General features: G+C 49.0%; 1 protein-coding gene across 6 annotated transcripts in view; it reads right to left on the bottom strand.

The window, feature by feature from the left end:
* The window catches only part of MTMR4 (myotubularin related protein 4), a 570772-nt gene that overhangs the window by 198827 nt on the left and 352121 nt on the right, over positions 1–19824 (bottom strand). The gene's annotated exons all lie outside the window — the stretch shown is intronic.

Raw genomic sequence — 19824 nt, 5'->3', positions numbered from 1 at the left:
AGATCTTTTCTGGTTTTGCCAGACCTCATGGGGCGCTCAGTTCTTACGCCCCCTCCCTTCAATTTGGCCAATGAACTGCAAAAGGAATTGACGTATTATAAGTTTCTCAGTATATGGCTATACGACACTTTCACAACACTGCCTCAAGCAGCGTGTAGGAGAGGTAGGGTGGCTTGAAAAAGAAAAACAAAATTGAATTGGGACATGGGAGCAGGGCAGCGCAGGACAGCACAGCCCATGCAAGCCACACTGGCCTTGGGACAGTCTCCTCCACCCAATACTGGCTGCCTGCAGCCTAAACGTCAGCCCACCTCACAATCACCACTTGTCTTGCCACTTGAATCTTGACTTTCAACGGTGACCAAGTCTTTCACTCTGCTCCCCACGCAATTGAAGTTGTAGGAACACTTATACATTGAGCCCAGGCTCCCACCACACTCCAGTCAGACCCAAACGACACAAAGAGCGAGGGGTGGAGCGGCCCAGCTGGTGGCATGCACACCGACTCAACAACCTACAGAATGTGGTTCTCCTGCCACAGTGCATCAAGAGTGTGATGAGTCACACTGTTAGTGCTGGCGGAGAAGGCAAGGCAGGGTGGGTGGGACCCAGCAAACCTGGGGCCAAGAAAGCTCTGAAGTTCGGGAGGGCCCCAGGTAAAAACAGAGTAGAAAGGGTCAGGACTGAACGGGACCAGACAGGATCATCAGGGCAGGCCAGGCCCAATGCCAAAGTCTGGGGCCCAGGGCCTAAAGGGGTTCAGAGTCCGAGGCTCCAATGGCCCAGTGGCCTCCCCGCAGCAAACGGCCACTGGCCGAAGACCAGGGCCCAGGGCCTAAAGGCCGGGGTCCAAGGCTCTAATAACACCCCACCCCCAACAGCGCCAAGCAAAATGAATGCCGAACCCAACTCCGTGTGAGAGTGGAAGGTCACCCACTACTCTGCAACATAGCCTGGGCACGAGGTAAGGCTACTGACCGCCTACTTCATCAAACTTTCTTTTCGATGACTGTGATTAACTTAGAAGTTACCACATACAACACGCATGGGCTAAACAATTTACTAAAAAGGAGAAGGACTGTCCATGGATTAACTCCTCTTAAGACTGATACAGGACTAATTTCGAGAAACACATCGTGTTACAACAAAATCACCACTTAAGGTCCTGAGACTTCCCTGGAGAATACTTCTCTTCTGGAGAGAAAAAATGCTAGGTGTGTGTACTCATACACTCCAAATCTCCAGTCTTGGCTGAGGGGGTTCTGAAGATAAAGATGTGAGATTGGAGGCATTGAGATGGAGCCCTTAATGGTGAGACGCACATGGGTGCATCAATCCACAGCCCTAACCGAGGACAAACATTATTTTAAGCCAAAACGACCTATACTCTCACATCCTAGGTATCTGCTCTATAATCACAGGTGGAGACTTTATTTCATATTAAATAGTTTAGTGGATAACAACCAGTCCAAATAAGGGGTAATAGCAGTGATAGCAGCTGGTGGGTCCTTAGAAGATCTGGGATTGGTTGACACCTGGAGAATGAGACACCCCTTGGCGGTAGGTTTTTTAATTGATTTTTTTTTTTTTTTATTACTCAGGGGTGCAAAAACTTGCATCAGGCTAGACTATTTCATCTAAGCTAAACTGCGCCCCTCAAAGGCCCTGGACAGCTGCTTTCTGTAAGTGTTTACGTCTAGATTGCTACCCCTACTATGCAAAGACTATCAAGAAATGATTCAAGAAGGTATTGTAACCCTCTCTGATCACCGGTAACAAGAGCGACTTTGCAGGTCTGGGACTGCTTAGCAGTTAAGAGGACTGTAGGAAAATGGCTCCCTGTGCAGTTACCCCCCACTTTTTGCCTGGTATTGATGCCGACCTGACTGAGAAGTGTGCTGGGACCCTGCTAACCAGGCCCCAGCACCAGTGTTCTTTCACTAAAAATGTACCATTGTTTCCAAAATTGGCACACCCCTGGCACTCAGATAAGTCCCTTGTAAAAGGTACCAGTGGTACCAAGGGCCCTGTGACCAAGGTAGGTCCCTAAGGGCTGCAGCATGTGTTATGCCACCCTAAGGGACCCCACACCTAACACATGCACACTGCCATTACAGATGGTGTGTGTTGGTGGGGAGAACAAGGCAAAGTCGACATGGCATCCCCCTCAGGATGCCATGCCCACAAAATACTGCCTGTGGCATAGGTAAGTCACCCCTCTAGCAGGCCTTACAGCCCTAAGGCAGGGTGCACTATACCACAGGTGAGGGCATAGCTGCATGAGCAATGTGCCCCTACAGTGTCTAAGTCTATTCTTAAGTACAGAGTGGCCATATTATGTATATGGTCTGGGAGTTTGTCAAAAACGAACTCCACAGCTCCATAATGGCTACACTGAATACTGGGAAGTTTGGTATCAAACTTCTCAGAGTAATAAACCCACACTGATGCCAGTGTTGGATTTATTACAAAAAGCACACAGAGGGCATCTTAAAGATGCCCCCTGTAATTTACCCAATTCTTCCTTGCAGGACTGACTGGTCAGTGCCAGCCTGCCACTGAGACAAGTTTCTGCCCCTCTGGGGTGAGAGCCTCTGTGCTCTCTGAGGACAGAAACAAAGCCTGTACTGGGTGGAGGTGCTTCTCACCTCCCCCTGCAGGAACTGTAACACCTGGTGGTGAGCCTCAAGGGCTCATGCCTTTTGTTACAGCACCCCAGGGCATCCCAGCAAGTGGAGATGCCCGCCCCTCCGGCCACTGCCCCCACTGTTGGCGGCATGGCTGGAGGAGATAATGAGAAAAACAAGGAGTCACCCACCAGTCAGGACAGCCCCTAAGGTGTCCTGACCTGAGGTGACCCCTACCTTTAGAAATCCTCCATCTTGAGATTGGAGGATTCCCCCAATAGGATTAGGGATGTACCTCACCTCCCCTCAGGGAGGAGGTACAAAGAGGGTGTAGCCACCCTCAAGGACAGTAGCCATTGGCTACTGCCCTCCCAGACCTAAACACACCCCTAAATTCAGTATTTAGGGGCTTCCCAGAACCAAGGAAACTAGATTCCTGCAACCTTAACAAGAAGGACTGCTGACCTGAAGCCCTGCAGAGAAGACGGAGACAACAACTGCTTTGGCCCCAGCCCTACCGGCCTGTCTCCCAACTTCGAAGAAAACTGCAACAGCGACGCTCCGAACAGGGACCAGCGATCTCTGAAGCATCAGAGGACTGCCCTACACTCAAGGACCAAGAAACTCCAGTGAACAGCGTCTCTGTTCAAAATCCTGCAACTTCTTTGCAACAAAGAAGCAACTTTAGAGACCCCACGTTTCCCGCCGGAAGCACGAGACTTCCCATTCTGCACCAGACGCCCCCGGCTCGACCTGCAGAAAACCAACACCTCGGGAGGACTCCCCACTGAGCCCCCACAGCGACGCCTGCAGAGGGAATCCAGAGGCTCCCCCTGACCGCGACTACCTGTAACAAGGGACCCGACGCCTGGAACCAACAATGCACCCGCAGCCCCCAGGACCTGAAGGAACCGAACTCCCGTGCAGGAGCGACCCCCAGGTGACCCTCTTCCTAGCCCAGGTGGTGGCTACCCCGAGTAGCCCCCCCCCCTCCCCCTTGCCTGCATCGCTGAAGAGACCCCTGGGTCACCCACTGAAACCTATTGCAAACCCGACGCCTATTTCCACTCTGCACCCGGCCACCCCTGTGCCGCTGAGGGTGTACCGAACTCCAGTGCAGAAGCAACCCCCAGGCGACCCTCTGCCTAGCCCAGGTGGTGGCTACCCAGAGGAGCCCCCCCGTGCCTGCCTGCTTCGTTTAAGTGACCCCCGGGTCCCTCCATTACTTTCTATCTAAAACCAGACGCCTGTTTGCACGCTGCATCCGGCCGCCCCTGTGCCGCTGAGGGTGTACTTTCTGTGCCTTCTTGTGTCCCCCTCCCCCCGGTGCCTTACAAAACCCCCCTGGTCTGCCCCCCCCGAGGACGCGGGTACTTACCTACTGGCAAACTGGAACCAGGGAACGCCTGTTTCTCCATTGAAGCTTATGTGTTTTGGGCACCTCTTTGACCTCTGTACCTGACCGGCCCTGAGCTGCTGGTGTGGTAACTTTGGGGTTGCCTTGAACCGCCAATGGTGGGCTACCTTGGCCCCAACTTTGAGACTAAGGCCCTGATTCACACCCTGGCGGTAATTACCGCCAGGGCGGAGGTCGGCGGTAGCACCGCCAACAGGCTGGCGGTGCTCCGCCGGGCATTCTGACCGCGGCGGTACAGCCGCGGCCAGAAGCGCTGCCCGTCTGAATCCTCCATGGCAGCGGAGCGTGCTCCGCCGCCATGGGGATTCAGACACCCCCTACCGCCATCCTGTTCATGGCGGCTCTCCCGCCATGAACAGGATGGCGGTAGGGGGTGCCGCGGGGCCCCTGGGGGCCCCTGCAGTGCCCATGCCAATGGCATGGGCACTGCAGGGGCCCCGTAAGAGGGCCCCGCAAAGTATTTCAGTGTCTGCTTTGCAGACACTGAAATACGCGACGGGTGCAACTGCACCCGTCGCACCTTCCCACTCCGCCGGCTCAATTCTGAGCCGGCATCCTAGTGGGAAGGTTGATTTGCCCTGGGCTGGCGGGCGGCCTTTTGGCGCCGCCCGCCAGCCCAGGGCAAATGTCAGAATCACCGCCGCGGTCTTTTGACCGCGGTGCGGTGTTCTGACGGCGGTACCTTGGCGGACGGCCTCCGCCGTCCGCCAAGGTCAGAATGACCGCCTAAGTGTTTTACTTACCTGCAAAACTAACCTTTACTTACCTATCCGAGGAACTGTTGATTTTTGCACTGTGTCCACTTTGAAAATAGCTTATTGCCATTTTTACAAAGACTGTATATGATATTGCTTTTATTCAAAGTTCCTAAAGTATCTAAGTACCTTACTTTTAAAGTATTACTTGTAAATCTTGAACCTGTGGTTCTTAAAATAAACTCAGTAATGAAAATGTCACTTACCCAGTGTACATCTGTTCGTGGCATCAGTCGCAGTAGATTCGCATGTTCTGCAATAGCTCGCCATCTGGTGTTGGGCCGGAGTGTTACAAGTTGTTTTTGTTCGAAGAAGTCTTTCGAGTCACGGGACCGAGTGACTCCTCCTTTTGTCTCCATTGCGCATGGGCGTCGACTCCATCCTCGATTGTTTTTCCCCGCAGAGGGTGAGGTAGGAGTTGAATTGTAGTAATAGTGCCCATGCAATGGAGTGACTAAGTATGCACTTATTTAAGGTTGAGATGATACATATATAAATAATTGAAGGTAACTTCCAAACTGCTACAGGCTCCCGGGGAGGCGGGTGGGCACATGCGAATCTACTGCGACTGATGCCACGAACAGATGTACACTGGGTAAGTGACATTTTCAGTTCGATGGCATCTGTCGCTGTAGATACGCATGTTCTGCAATAGACTAGTAAGCAGTTATTTCCCCAAAAGCGGTGGATCAGCCTGTAGGAGTGGAAGTAGTCTGAAATAATGTCCTTAATACAGCTTGACCTACTGTGGCTTGTTGTGCGGATAACACGTCTACACAGTAGTGCTTGGTGAATGTGTGAGGCGTAGACCATGTGGCTGCCTTACATATTTCTTGCATTGGGATGTTTCCTAGAAAGGCCATGGTAGCACCTTTCTTTCTGGTTGAGTGTGCCCTTGGTGTAATGGGCAGCTGTCGTTTAGCTTTAAGGTAGCAGATTTGGATGCATTTAACTATCCATCTGGCTATACCTTGTTTTGAAATTGGGTTTCCTGCATGAGGTTTTTGAAATGCAATAAAGAGTTGTTTAGTCTTTCTGATGTTCTTTGTTCTGTCAATGTAATACATTAATGCTCTTTTGACATCTAATGTATGTAGTGCCCTTTCAGCTACGGTATCTGGCTGTGGAAAGAACACCGGAAGTTCCACTGTTTGATTTAGATGGAACGGTGAAATAACCTTTGGCAAAAATTTAGGATTGGTCCTTAGGACGACTTTATTTTTGTGTAGTTGTATAAAAGGTTCCTGTATAGTAAACGCCTGAATCTCGCTTACTCTTCTCAGGGAAGTAATGGCGATGAGAAATGCCACCTTCCAGGTTAGGAACTGTATGTCGCAGGAGTGCATGGGTTCAAAAGGTGGACCCATAAGTCTAGTTAGGACAACATTTAGGTTCCATGAAGGAACAGGTAGTGTTCTTGGTGGTATAATTCTCCTAAGGCCCTCCATGAATGCTTTAATGACTGGTATTTTATATAGGGAAGTTGAATAGGTAGTCTGCAGGTATGCAGATATTGCTGCAAGGTGAATCTTAATGGAAGAGAAAGCTAGGTTAGATTTTTGTAAGTGAAGCAAGTAACCCACTACATGTTCTGGAGTTGTGTGTAATGGTTGTATTTGATTAATATGGCAGTAGCAAACAAACCTCTTCCATTTACTTGCATAGCAGTGCCTGGTGGATGGCCTTCTTGCTTGTTTTATGACTTCCATACATTCTTGGGTAAGTTGTAAGTGCCCGAATTCTAGGATTTCAGGAGCCAGATTGCTAGATTCAGCGATGCTGGATCTGGGTGTCTGATCCTTTGGTTGTGCTGTGTCAACAGATCTGGCCTGTTGGGCAATTTGATGCAGGGTACCACTGATAGGTCTAGCAGCGTTGTGTACCAGGGTTGCCTTGCCCAAGTTGGTGCTATCAATATGAGTTTGAGTTTGCTTTGACTGAGTTTGTTTACCAGGTAAGGAAGGAGAGGGAGAGGAGGAAAAGCGTAAGCAAATATCCCTGACCAGTTCATCCATAGGGCATTGCCTTGGGATTGTTTGTGTGGGTATCTGGATGCGAAGTTTTGGCATCTTGCGTTCTCCCTTGTCCCAAACAAGTCTATCTGAGGTGTTCCCCAGAGTTTGAAATAAGTGTTCAGTATTTGGGGGTGAATTTCCCATTCGTGGACCTGTTGGTGATCTCGAGAGAGATTGTCTGCGAGTTGATTTTGTATCCCTGGTATAAACTGTGCAATTAGGCGAATTTGGTTGTGAATTGCCCAATGCCAAATTTTTTGTGCTAACATGCTTAACTGCGTGGAGTGCGTCCCTCCCTGCTTGTTTAGATAATACATTGTTGTCATGTTGTCTGTTTTGACGAGAATGTATTTGTGAACTATTATTGGTTGGAAAGCTTTTAGTGCTTGAAAAACTGCAAGAAGTTCTAGGTGATTGATATGCAGTTTTGTTTGATGTACGTTCCATTGTCCTTGTATGCTGTGTTGATCGAGGTGTGCTCCCCACCCTGTCATGGAAGCATCTGTTGTTATTACGTATTGTGGCACTGGGTCTTGGAAAGGCCGCCCCTTGTTTAAATTTATGTTGTTCCACCACAGAAGCGAGAGGTAAGTTTGGCGGTCTATTAACACCAGATCTAGAAGGTGACCCTGTGCTTGAGACCACTGTGATGCTAGGCATTGTTGTAAGGGCCTCATGTGCAGTCTTGCGTTTGGGACAATGGCTATGCATGATGACATCATGCCTAGGAGTTGTAATACCATCTTTGCTTGTATCTTTTGTGTTGGATACATGCGTTGTATGATGGTGTTGAAATTTTGAATTCTTTGTGGACTTGGAGTGGCTACTCCTTTTGATGTGTCTATTATGGCTCCCAGGTATTGTTGTACCTTGCGTGGCCGAATTTTGGATTTTGTGAAATTGACGGTGAACCCTAGTTTGAAGAGGGTTTGTATGATATGATTTGTGTGATTTGAGCACTCTATTAACGAATGGGCCTTGATTAGCCAGTCGTCTAGATATGGGAACACATGTATTTGCTGCCTTCTGATGTGTGCAGCGACTACCGCTAGACATTTGGTAAAGACTCTTGGTGCGGTTGTTAATCCGAAAGGCAGTACCTTGAATTGGTAATGTATTCCTTTGAATACAAACCTTAGGTATTTCCTGTGCGATGGGTGAATTGGTATATGGAAATAAGCATCCTTGAGGTCTAAAGTTGCCATGTAGTCGTGCAGCTTTAGCAATGGCAATACTTCTTGTAGTGTGACCATGTGGAAGTGGTCTGATTTGATGAAAGTGTTGACTACTCTGAGGTCTAGGATTGGTCTCAGTGTTTTGTCCTTCTTTGGTATCAGAAAGTACAGTGAGTAAACTCCTGTGTTTATTTGTGTGTCTGGCACTAATTCGATTGCATTCTTTTGCAATAGTGCCTGCACTTCTATCTCTAGGAGATTGGAATGGTGTGTTGTTAAATTTTGTGCTTTTGGTGGTATGTTTGGAGGGAACTGTAGAAATTCTATGCAGTAACCATGTTGGATAATTGCTAGAACCCAAGTGTCTGTAGTGATTTTCTCCCATGCTCTGTAATAATGACCTATTCGTCCCCCCACTGGTGTTGTGTGGAGGGGGTGAGTGACATGTGAGTCACTGTTTAGTAGTAGGGGTTTTGGGGCTTTGGAATCTTCCTCTATTTCTAGGGAATTGCCCTCCTCTATATTGTCCCCGAAAACCTCCTCTATACTGTCCTTGGTAACTGGACGGTGTGGCTTGTGAGGTGCTGGCTTGTGTGCTTTGACCCCGAAACCCCCCTCGAAAGGGCGTTTTACGGAATGAGCTGTAATTCCCTCTGCTCTGCGGGGAGTAGAGTGCGCCCATGGCTTTGGCAGTGTCCGTATCTTTTTTGAGTTTCTCAATCGCTGTGTCCACTTCTGGACCGAACAGTTCTTTTTCATTAAAAGGCATATTGAGAACTGCTTGTTGAATCTCTGGTTTAAATCCAGACGTTCGGAGCCATGCATGCCTTCTGATAGTTACAGATGTATTAATTGTCCGTGCAGCTGTATCTGCAGCGTCCATGGAGGAGCGGATCTGGTTGTTGGAGATGGCCTGTCCCTCCTCAACCACTTGTTTTGCCCTATTTTGGAAGTCTTTGGGCAGATGTTCAATGAGATGTTGCATCTCGTCCCAGTGGGCTCTGTCATAGCGCGCAAGTAGTGCCTGGGAGTTCGCGATGCGCCACTGGTTTGCAGCTTGTGCTGCGACTCTTTTACCAGCTGCATCAAACTTGCGGCTTTCTTTATCTGGGGGTGGTGCATCTCCAGATGTGTGAGAGTTGGCCCTTTTCCTAGCTGCTCCTACAACAACAGAGTCTGGTGGCAGCTGTGTTGTGATGAAAGCCGGGTCTGTAGGAGGCGGCTTATACTTTTTTTCCACCCTTGGTGTGATTGCCCTACTTTTGACCGGGTCCTTAAATATGTCTTTTGCGTGCCGGAGCATACCAGGGAGCATAGGCAGGCTTTGGTAGGAGCTGTGGGTGGAGGAGAGTGTGTTGAACAAGAAATCATCCTCGACCTGTTCTGAGTGGAGGCTTACGTTGTGAAATTGTGCTGCTCTAGCCACCACCTGAGAGTACGCGGTGCTGTCTTCTGGTGGAGATGGTTTTGTAGGGTATGCCTCTGGGCTGTTATCTGACACTGGGGCGTCGTATAGGTCCCATGCGTCCTGGTCTTGGTCACCCTGGCTCATGGTGGTGTGAGCTGGGGAGTGTGATGGCGTTTGTGCTGGTGAAACGTTAATCACGGGCGGAGGAGAGGGTGGTGGTGTAACTCTTTTCACCACTTTTGGTTGTGGTGCTTGTTCCGTCTGGAACTCCAACCTTCTCTTTCTCCTAATGGGGGGAAGGGTGCTTATTTTTCCTGTCCCCTGCTGAATGAAGATACGCTTTTGCGTATGGTCCGCATCAGTTGCTTGTAGCTCTTCCTCAAACCTATGCTTCTGCATTTGGGAGGTTAGCGAGTGCTCTTCTGTATAAGAGCCTGAAGCTGGGTCGCTTGCAGTTTGTTTCGGCGTCGAAACTTTGTCTGCGTGTTTTTTCGGCTCCGAGGTGACTTTTTTCCTTTTCGGGGCCGAAACCTCTCGGCGTCGATCTGTTTCGGTGCCGCTGTCTCGGCGTCGAGCCGTGTCCACACCGGCATCTCGGTGTCGAGGCTTGTCTCCAGCACTTTCTCGGTCCCGAGAAGGCTGCGTGCCGGTGTCTCGACCGGAGTCGGACGATCTCGGCACTGTTTGGGCCTTTTTCGGTGCCGACGGTCGGTCACCGATTTTATGGGTTGAGCCATGGCCTGGTGGCAGTGGCGTCCCCTGGGCCTTGTAAATGTTTCTTTGTGTGGTTTTCGACGTCTTACTCACGGTTTGTGTATCGTCGAATCCTTCGGAGTCTGAGTCTTGGATCGAGAAGGTACCTTCCTCTTCCTGTTCCTCGAACTCCCGTCGGGCTGTCGGTGCGGACGCCATTTGAAGTCTTCTGGCTCGACGGTCTCGGAGTGTTTTTCGGGACCGGAACGCACGACAGGCCTCGCAGGTGTCTTCGCTGTGCTCAGGTGACAGGCACAGGTTGCAGACCAAGTGTTGGTCTGTGTAGGGGTATTTATTGTGGCATTTGGGGCAGAAACGGAACGGGGTCCGTTCCATTGGCGTTCTTCAGCACGCGGTCGGGCCGACCAGGCCCCGACGGAGGATCGAAAAATTACCCCGAAGGGCACCGGAGCTCTTCGATCTTCGATGCGGTGTTGAATGTAAGTATGCCGATCCCGAACGCAACAATACCGACGAAAATCTTCCGAAATTAACTATTTTTTCTGTTCCGAAACTCGGAGCGACAGGAACACGTCCGAACCCGATGGCGGAAAAAAAACAATCGAGGATGGAGTCGACGCCCATGCGCAATGGAGACAAAAGGAGGAGTCACTCGGTCCCGTGACTCGAAAGACTTCTTCGAACAAAAACAACTTGTAACACTCCGGCCCAACACCAGATGGCGAGCTATTGCAGAACATGCGTATCTACAGCGACAGATGCCATCGAACATATATTTTTCCTATATGAAAACCTATTGGCCTGTAATTGTCTTTTGAGTGTGTGTTCCTCATTTATTGCCTGTGTGTGTACAACAAATGCTTAACACTACCCTCTGATAAGCCTACTACTCGACCACACTACCACAAAATAGAGCATTAGAATTCTTTTTTTGCCACTATCTTACCTCTAAGGGGAACCCTTGGACTCTCTGCACACTTTCTTACTTTGAAATAGTATATACGGAGCCAACTTCCTACATTTGTGGCAGCGTTGGGATCTAAGACTTTGCATTTGCTGGACTACTCAGCCAATACCTGATCACATAACTAAATTCCAAAAAGTTGTCATTAGGAACTGAGTTTTGCAATTTGAGCAATTTTTCTAAATTTTTTAAAGGTCCTGCTAGGGCCTTGTGTAAGTCCCTGTTGGCATTTCTTTTAGAGTTTAAAAGTTTTGTAAACGTTTGGATTAAGTTCTAGAGAAATAATGTCTAGTACAGATGAGATGGTGGTGGAACTCAACCTCACCCCTTACCTGCATTTTAGGATGTCAGAGTTAAGGACTCTGTAAAATAAAAAAAGATAAAAACTGGGTGAAACCCTACCAAAGTACAGCTCCAGGAGCGTTTGGAAGAGTTTGCTAGAGATCACCCCTCTGAAGACAACCTTACAGAGGGGGTAACTAGTGACCAGGAGGATAATTTCCCCCCTCCTGTCCTAGTTAGGGAGCCCAGGGTTCCTCAAAGCCGGACTCCACAAGTGATAGTCAGAGATACTGCTTCTCCCATAGGGGAGTCCAGCAACTCTGGAAGAATTGAGGGCAGCCTCAATGAAGATGGCCTCCTGTTAGCCAGGATGGCCAATAGATTGGCTTTGGAGAGACAGCTCCTAGCCATAGAAAGGCTAAGACAGGAGATGGGTTTAGCTCCCATCAATGTTGGCAGCAACTTAAATAGGGTCAGAGAGAACACTGACATGCTAAAAGTCCCTAAAGGGATTGTAACAAAATATGAAGATGGTGATGACATCATCAAATGGTTCACAGCTTTTGAGAGGGCTTGTGCAACCAGAAAAGTAAACAAATCTCATTGGGGGTGCTCTCCTTTGGGAAATGTTCACTGTAAAGTGTAGGGATAGACTCCTCACACTCTCTGGTAGAGATGCAGAATCCTATGACCTCATGAAGGATACCCTGACTGAGGGCTTTGGATTCTCAACTGAGATGTACAGGATTAGGTTCAGGGGGCTCAAAAATCCTCGAGTCAGACCTGGGTTGATTTTGTTGACTTCTCAGTCAAAACACTGGATGGTTGGATTAATGGCAGTGGTGTAAATGATTATGAAGGGCTGTATAATTTGTTTATGAAGGAACACCTTTTAAGTAATTGTTTCAATGATAAACTGCATCAGCATCTGGTAGACCTAGGTCCAATTTCTCCCCAAGAATTGGGAAAGAAGGCAGACCACTTGGTCAAGACAAGGGTGACCAAGACTTCCACAGGGGATGACCAGAAGAAAGGGGCCACAAAGCCTCCCCAGGGGAAGATTGTTGAGACATCCAAGGGAAAAAGTAAAGAGTCTTCTACAGGGCCCCAAAAACCTGTACAGGAGGGTGGGTCCAAAGCCTCTTCACAATCCTCATTTGGGTACAATGGTAAAAACTTTGATCCCAAAAAGGTCTGGTGTCGCAGCTGTAGCCAGCATGGACATCAAACTGGAGACAAGGCCTGTCCCAAGAAAGGTTCCACTTCAACTACTACTCCAGTCAGCACTGGAATAGCCAGTCTCCAGGTGGGATCAACAGTGTGCCCAGAGCAAATCAGGGTTCACACTGAAGCTACATTAGTCTCTGAGGGTGGGGTGGACTTAGCTACACTAGCTGCCTGGCCACCTAACATGAAAAATACAGACAGCATCTCTTAATTAATGGGACTAGAGTAGAAGCCCTGAGGGATACAGGTGCCAGAAACTGGTTTCCCCAGGACAATACCTGACTGGACAAACTTATCCAGTCACTAATGCTGACAATCAGACTAAAGTACATCCCATGGCCATGGTAACTTTAGAATGGGGAGGGGGTCACTGGCCTGAACAGGTGGTAGTCTCTTCTGCTATACCAGTTGAATGTCTGCTTGGAAATGATCTGGAGTCCTCAGCATGGGCTGAGGTAGACCTCAAAACCCATGCAGCCATGCTGGGTATCCCTGAACTGTGTGCGTCAAGACTAGGGCACAGTGCAGAGCTCAGGGTGAAAAAGAGATGCTGGAGTCTGGAATAATGGCCCAACCCTCCAAGAGAAAAGGAAAAGACTGGGGAACCAGCTTCAGCACAGAAAAAGAAAAAGAACCTCTTCTCAGGAAGAAGTTCTATCCCGTGAGGTAACTGAGCCTATAGAGTTGGAACCTTATCAGGCGAGCTCTTGGGCCCAGGGGGACCCACAAGGGAACAAATGTGCAAGGGGCAAGAAACATGTCCCTCTCTTGAAGGCCTTACGTAGCAAGCTGCTGAGGAAACCAAAGGAAATGTCAGTGGAACCCACAGGGTCTATTGGGAAGATGACCTTTACACTGAGGCAAGAGATCCAAAACCTGGTGCCACTAGGAGAGTGGTAGTGCCTCAGGAGTTTAGGGAGTTCATTCTGACCTTAGCCCATGACATTCCACTTGCTGGGTATTTGGGACAAACCAAGACATGGGAGAGGTTAGTCAACCATTTCTATTGGCCCAACATGTCCCAGAAAGTAAATGAGGTTTGTGCCTCCTGTGCCACCTGTCAAGCCAGTGGTAAGACAGGGCCCCCCCCAACAAAGGCCCCCCTCATTCCACTTCCAGTGGTGGGGGTCCCCTCTGAAAGAGTGGGAATGGATATAGTGGGTCCACTTGAGCCTTCCGCAGTAGCTAAAGCACTCATTGGTATTTTTACCAGAGTGGGATTTCCTAAGGAGGTGGTTTCTGACATAGGTACCAACTTCATGTCAGCTTACCTAAAACACATGTGGAATGAGTGTGGGGTGACTTACAAATTCACCACACCATACCATCCACAAACCAATGGTCTTGTTCAGAGACTTAACAAGACATTGAAGGGCATGATCATGGGGCTCCCTGAAAAACTAAAAAGGGGATGGGATGTCCTCTTGCCATGTCTGCTTTTCGCCTACAGAGAGGTGCCTCAGAAGGGAGTAGGGTTTTCCCCCCTTTGAACTTCTGTTTGGCCATCCTGTTAGGGGACCACTTGCTCTTGTGAAAGAAGGCTGGGAGAGACCTCTTCATGAGCCTAAGCAAGATATAGTGGACTATATAGTAGGCCTACGTTCCAGGATGGCAGAGTACATGGCAAAGGCAAATAAAAACCTTGAGGCCAGCCAACAACTCCAGAAGATGTGGTATGACTAAAAGGCTGCTATGGTTGAGTTTAAGCCAGGTCAGAAAGTCTGGGTTCTGGAGCGTCTGGCTTCCAGGGGACTTCAGGACCGATGGAGTGGCCCTTACCCAGTGCTAGAAAGAAAGAGTCAGGTCACCTACCTGGTAGACCTAGGCACTAGCAGGACCCCCAAAAGGGTGATCCATGTGAACCGCCTCAAACTCTTTCATGACAGGGCAGATGTGAATCTGTTGATGGTAACAGATGAGGGCCAGGAAGCTGAGAGTAAACCTCTCTCTGATCTCCTCTCCACAGACCCTAAAGATGGCTCAGTAGATGGAGTGATCTATTCAGACACCCTCTTTGGCCAACAGCAATCTGACTGTAAGAAAGTCTTACAACAGTTTGCTGAGCTCTTTTCCCTAACCCCCGGTCAGACATACCTGTGTACCCATGATGTGGACACAGGAGACAGCATGCCTGTCAAAAACAAAATTTTCAGACAGTCTGACCAAGTTAAGGAAAGCATCAAAGTGGAAGTCCACAAGATGCTGGAGTTGGGAGTGATTGAGCACTCTGACAGTTCCTGGGCTAGCCCAGTGGTGCTGGTCCCCAAGCCTCACACCAAAGATTGCAAGAGAGAGATGATGTTTTGTGTGGACTACAGAGGGCTTAATTCTGTCACCAAGACAGATGCTCCCCCCATTCCAAGGGCAAATGAGCTGATTGACAATTTGGGTGCTGCCAAATACCTGAGTACCTTTGATTTGACAGCAGGGTACTGGCAAATAGGAATGGCACCAGGAGCAAAAGAGAAAACAGCATTCTCTACACCTGATGGGCACTACCAGTTTACTGTGATGCCCTTTGGCTTAAAGAATGCCCCTGCCACCTTCCAAAGGTTGGTGAATCAAGTCCTTGCTCGCTTGGAGTCCTTTAGTGCAGCTTATCTTGATGATATTACTGTCTTTAGCTCCAGCTGGCAGGATCACCTGGTCCACCTGAAGAAGGTTTTGCAGGCCCTGAAAGCAGCAGGCCTCTCTATCAAGGCATCAAAATGTCAGATAGGGCAGGGAACTGCGGTTAACTTGGGACACCTTGTAGGTGGAGGCCAAGTTCAGCCACTCCAACCCAAGATCCAGACTATTCTGGACTGGGTAGCTCCAAAAACCCAGACTCAAGTCAGGGCATTCCTTGGCTTGACTGGGTACTATAGGAGGTTTGTGAAGGGATATGGATCAATAGTGACACCCCTCACTGAACTTACCTCCAAGAAAATGCCCAAGAAAGTTAACTGGACCGTGGAATGTTAACAGGCTTGGACACCCTGAAACAAGCTATGTGCACAGCACCAGTTCTAAAAGCTCCAGATTACTCTAAGCAGTTCATTGTGCAGACCGATGCCTCTGAACATGGGATAGGAGCAGTCCTGTCCCAAACAAATGATGGCTTTGACCAGCCTGTTGCTTTCATTAGCAGGAGGTTACTCCCCAGGGAGCAGCGTTGGACTGCCATTGAGAGGGAGGCGTTTGCTGTGGTCTGGTCCCTGAAGAAGTTGAGACCATACCTTTTTGGTACTCACTTCATAGTTCAAACTGACCACAGACCTCTCAGATGGCTCATGCAAATGACTTCCTACACCTAGTCATTCCCCAGCAAACCAGTTGAGCGGAGCCAATCTTCTTTTATAAAGATGGATAAGCCCATTGTTCTAACAACCAAATACACTCTATCCAAGCCCACTAGTAGGATCAGGGGTGCCCCATTCGGATAATTCTTTAATATCTCTGTAAAATGTCCTTGTGATGGTCCAGGAGTCCTGGTACCACCATCTACACCACTGCCCAAAGCGCACAAGTTTAACTAGCTAACAGACACATGGCATTACAGAGACATAACTGCCAAACTTCCTGACATCATCACTTCCTTATCGGTGGTCACCTATTTTTTTTAGATCCCCAGTCTGAAACACATGGGAAATTAAGCCAGAACAAAACGTTACCACCTTATTTGGTAGGGACTATCTATCCGCAGATTCCTTACCTTAAAATGATCCCTAGCCATCAGAGTGGATCCGGAAACTTTGTCAGGGGTAGTACCCCTGCGCACCACCAGGTGACATCGATTGGCTCTCCATGGCGTTTTCAGCACAGTCTATACAGAAGGGACATGTGCGGTACCAGTGCAGTGACTGGAGCCAAGACCACAGCCGCCAGTGCAGAACCAGTAGAGGCCCCTGCCAAACCATTGGGGCCTGAAGGCAGGCTGTATAGAATGGGCCGCCTAAATATGCGGTGCATGGAATTCTTTAAACTTGGTGGGGGGTGCTCCCAGCAACTCAGGGAGGCACAGAGATGGCCCAGGCATGGCTCTAATGCGGAACTAGGCCTCAAATGTTAATGGTTTAGTCTCATCGGCCAACAGGAGAGGTGATGTCAAAGATCGATTGATTTGAGGATTACTTCTTGTGGTAGTGGAACTTACCCAAATGGCACGATTTCAGTACAACGAAGATCTCAGACTCCAAGACTGTTCCCAGGACCTTGATTGTCACAGCCCATCGAGCTGACAAGACCTTAAGGGATTGCTCCCTCAAAGCCTTGGGGTTCATGGTGTGGCAATGGGTGCAGGCCTTAGGGTCGTGGTCGCACCTGAGAGACTGCAGGACTTGAAGCCGGCCTTCCGTGATGACATCCCTGCCACACAAGGCAAAAAATACAACATTTTGACAAACGTTGAAAAACGTTTAGTCAATAATGACTAAGGAGCAGCTCTTCTCCATTTCTGCAATGACTGGTGCAGAAACTAAAGAACGGACTGGGGTTGCACCTATATACACACCGCACACAAGTCTTAGGTCCGGATGACACTGGTAACACCGTTGCTCACAAAAAAATGTACAATCCCAGCTAACACCCGAGGATAGTTCTAAAGTAAGGCACCTGTGACTAGAAGTCTCTATCAGATTTTTATTTCAAGCAAGAGGATATCTCTACCACCAGGCTCTCTGCGTGGGGGGGCAGAGAGGAGATGGATCTCCGGGTGCCAGCTGATAATGGCAGATAATCTACCTGCTCACTGATGGTGCCGACATAAGCTTAGTCAGGCCAACATAATAGATTACACTAGGCCGTCATTAAATGAGAGCAACATCTACAAAGTGCACGACTGTGGGGCTGGAGGATCTCTGTCAAAAAGGTTCACCTTATTTCACTCTATAGGCAGAGGAAGAAATAGGTTACTTATCTGTAACTGAAGTTCTCCCGTATTAGAAACTTTTATAGATTCACAGATGGGAGTCCCCAGTGTAATACAGAAGCTATGCCAATTGCATATAAACATTACATGCCTTAGGTGTATAACATACAAGTTACTTACCTTCGGTGACAAAATGGCTAGTAGAGACATATTATAGTTGCAGATTCCGTACCTTAGAATTTTCCCCCAGGCGTCAGACTGGATCCCGAGATGTTTCTTTACGCAATACCCTTGCGTGTCGGTCGACTGCGGGAGTCGTTGGCATCATAGCCGTCGTGATGACGTCAGGCGTAGTACATAGACGATGCCTCAGCACAGTGACATCAGTTTCTTTTAAAGACTTTCCACGCCAAAGCACAGTCGCTAGGATCACTGAGATTGGTCCACCAGAGCAAAGGACCTGAAGGGGGAATCCCTGTCCCTAGAAATCAGTTCGCAAGCTGGGAGGATGGGTGGGTCAATAAGGAAGCTGCAACTAGAATATGTCTCTAGCAGATATATTGTTACCGAAGGTAAGTAACTTGTACATCTGATAGAGACTTCTAGTTGCAGATTCCATACCTTAGAATAGATACCCAAGCAATGCCATCCTCGGTGGTGGGCTGCAAACCAATATCATACTAGGAAGTCCTGCAGGACGAACGACCAAAGTAGCCATCCCGACAGACCTGACTGTTCAGGCAGTAGTGTTTAGCAAACGTATGCAGGGACGCCCACGTAGCTGCCTGGCAGATATCCAGGACAGGAACTCCGCGTGCCAACCCAGTGGAAGCAGCAGTTGCTCTGGTGGAATGAGCCCTCAGGGACTTGCTTCTTGCCCAAAACATAGCACATCTTGGTGCAAAGTACCACCCATCGAGAGATGGTACATTTTAGCACTGCCTTCCTTTTTTTCACATACCAGACAGCAAGTTTTGCGTCCACCTGGAAGTCTTTAGTATGATTGAGATAGAACACCAATGTTCTTTTTGGGTCCAGACGGTGGAGTTGCTCCGCCTCATGGGAAGGATGTAGGGGTGCATAGAAAGTAGGCAGGGTGATGACTGGAATACATGAAAAGGCGTAACCACCTTTGGAAGGAAGGAAGCCTTAGTGCGCAACACCACTTTGTCAGGGTGCACAGACAAGTTGGAGGTTTGGACGAAAGGGCCTAAAGCTCACTCACCCAGTAAGCAGAGGTGATGGCAACAAGAAAGGCAGTTTTGAAGGCGAGGAGCCGTAAGGGACAATTGAACATCAGCTCAAAGGGAGTACACATTAAATAAGCAAGGACAAGATTGAGGTCCCACTGAGGCATTTTAAATGGAATGGGAGGAAATAAATGGGTGAGACCTTTTAGGAATCTACTCACAATAGGAGATTTAAAGAGTGAGGGCTGATCAGGTAACCTAAGAAAGAACAAAAAAACCTCGGATAGAGGGGCAGAGAGGGGATCAACAGATTTGTTGCTGCAGCATGCCACAAATGTATGCCAATGATGCCAATGACAGGCGTATACAGTTTTGGTGGAGGGACGCGTGGCTGCCAAGATAACTGTACAGACTTCAGATGGAAGATCAAAAGTCATCAACTGTCGCAGCTCAATCTCCACGCATGAAGGCGGCGATTGGACAGCTTCAGGTGAAGAACCGTCCCATGTTGCTGCGACAGAAGATCCGCCCGAAGAAGCATTCTGAGTGGAGGATCGATGGCCATGCTCAATAACTCTGGATACCAGACTCTCTGTGCCCAGTCCGGCACCAACAAGATGACGTGGGCCCAGTCGTTCCTGATCTTCTTGAGAAGTCTGGGCAGATGAGGTATAGGCAGAAAGGCGTAAAGGAGGCCGGAGTTCCACCCGAGACAAAAAGCGTTTCCAAGCGAGAGCCATCTTAGAAACTCCAACATGCAAAACAGCTGACATTGCGCGTTCACTGCGGAGGCAAATAGATCTAACCAAGGCTCTCCTCACTGCTGAAAGAGACCTTGCCCCACCTCCGGATGGCAACGCCATTCGTGATCGGCTGTGCATCGACGACAGTTTGTCCGCTCCGGAGTTGAGAGCCTGCCAGATGTTGAACCACCAGGATAATGCCCTGATGTTCCAGCCATGTCCAGAGAAGTTAGGCCTCTTGACAAAGGATTGAGGACGCTACTCCGCCTTGTTTGTTGCAGTACCACATAGTGGTAGTATTGTCCGGGAATACCTGCACTACTTTACCTTTGAGGGAGGGAAGGAATGCTTTCAACGCAAGCCTGATCGCCCAGAGCTCCAGAAGATTGATATGGAGCCCAGACTCCGCCGAAGACCGGAGGCCTCTGATCTCCGCTTCTCCCATGTGGCCGCCCCAA

The sequence above is a fragment of the Pleurodeles waltl genome, chromosome 3_2, assembly GCF_031143425.1.
Source record: "Pleurodeles waltl isolate 20211129_DDA chromosome 3_2, aPleWal1.hap1.20221129, whole genome shotgun sequence".
In the NCBI taxonomy this organism is placed as follows: domain Eukaryota; kingdom Metazoa; phylum Chordata; class Amphibia; order Caudata; family Salamandridae; genus Pleurodeles; species Pleurodeles waltl.
The sequence above is the reverse complement of the archived record's forward strand: the minus strand, read 5'-3'. Positions and strand labels throughout refer to the sequence as shown.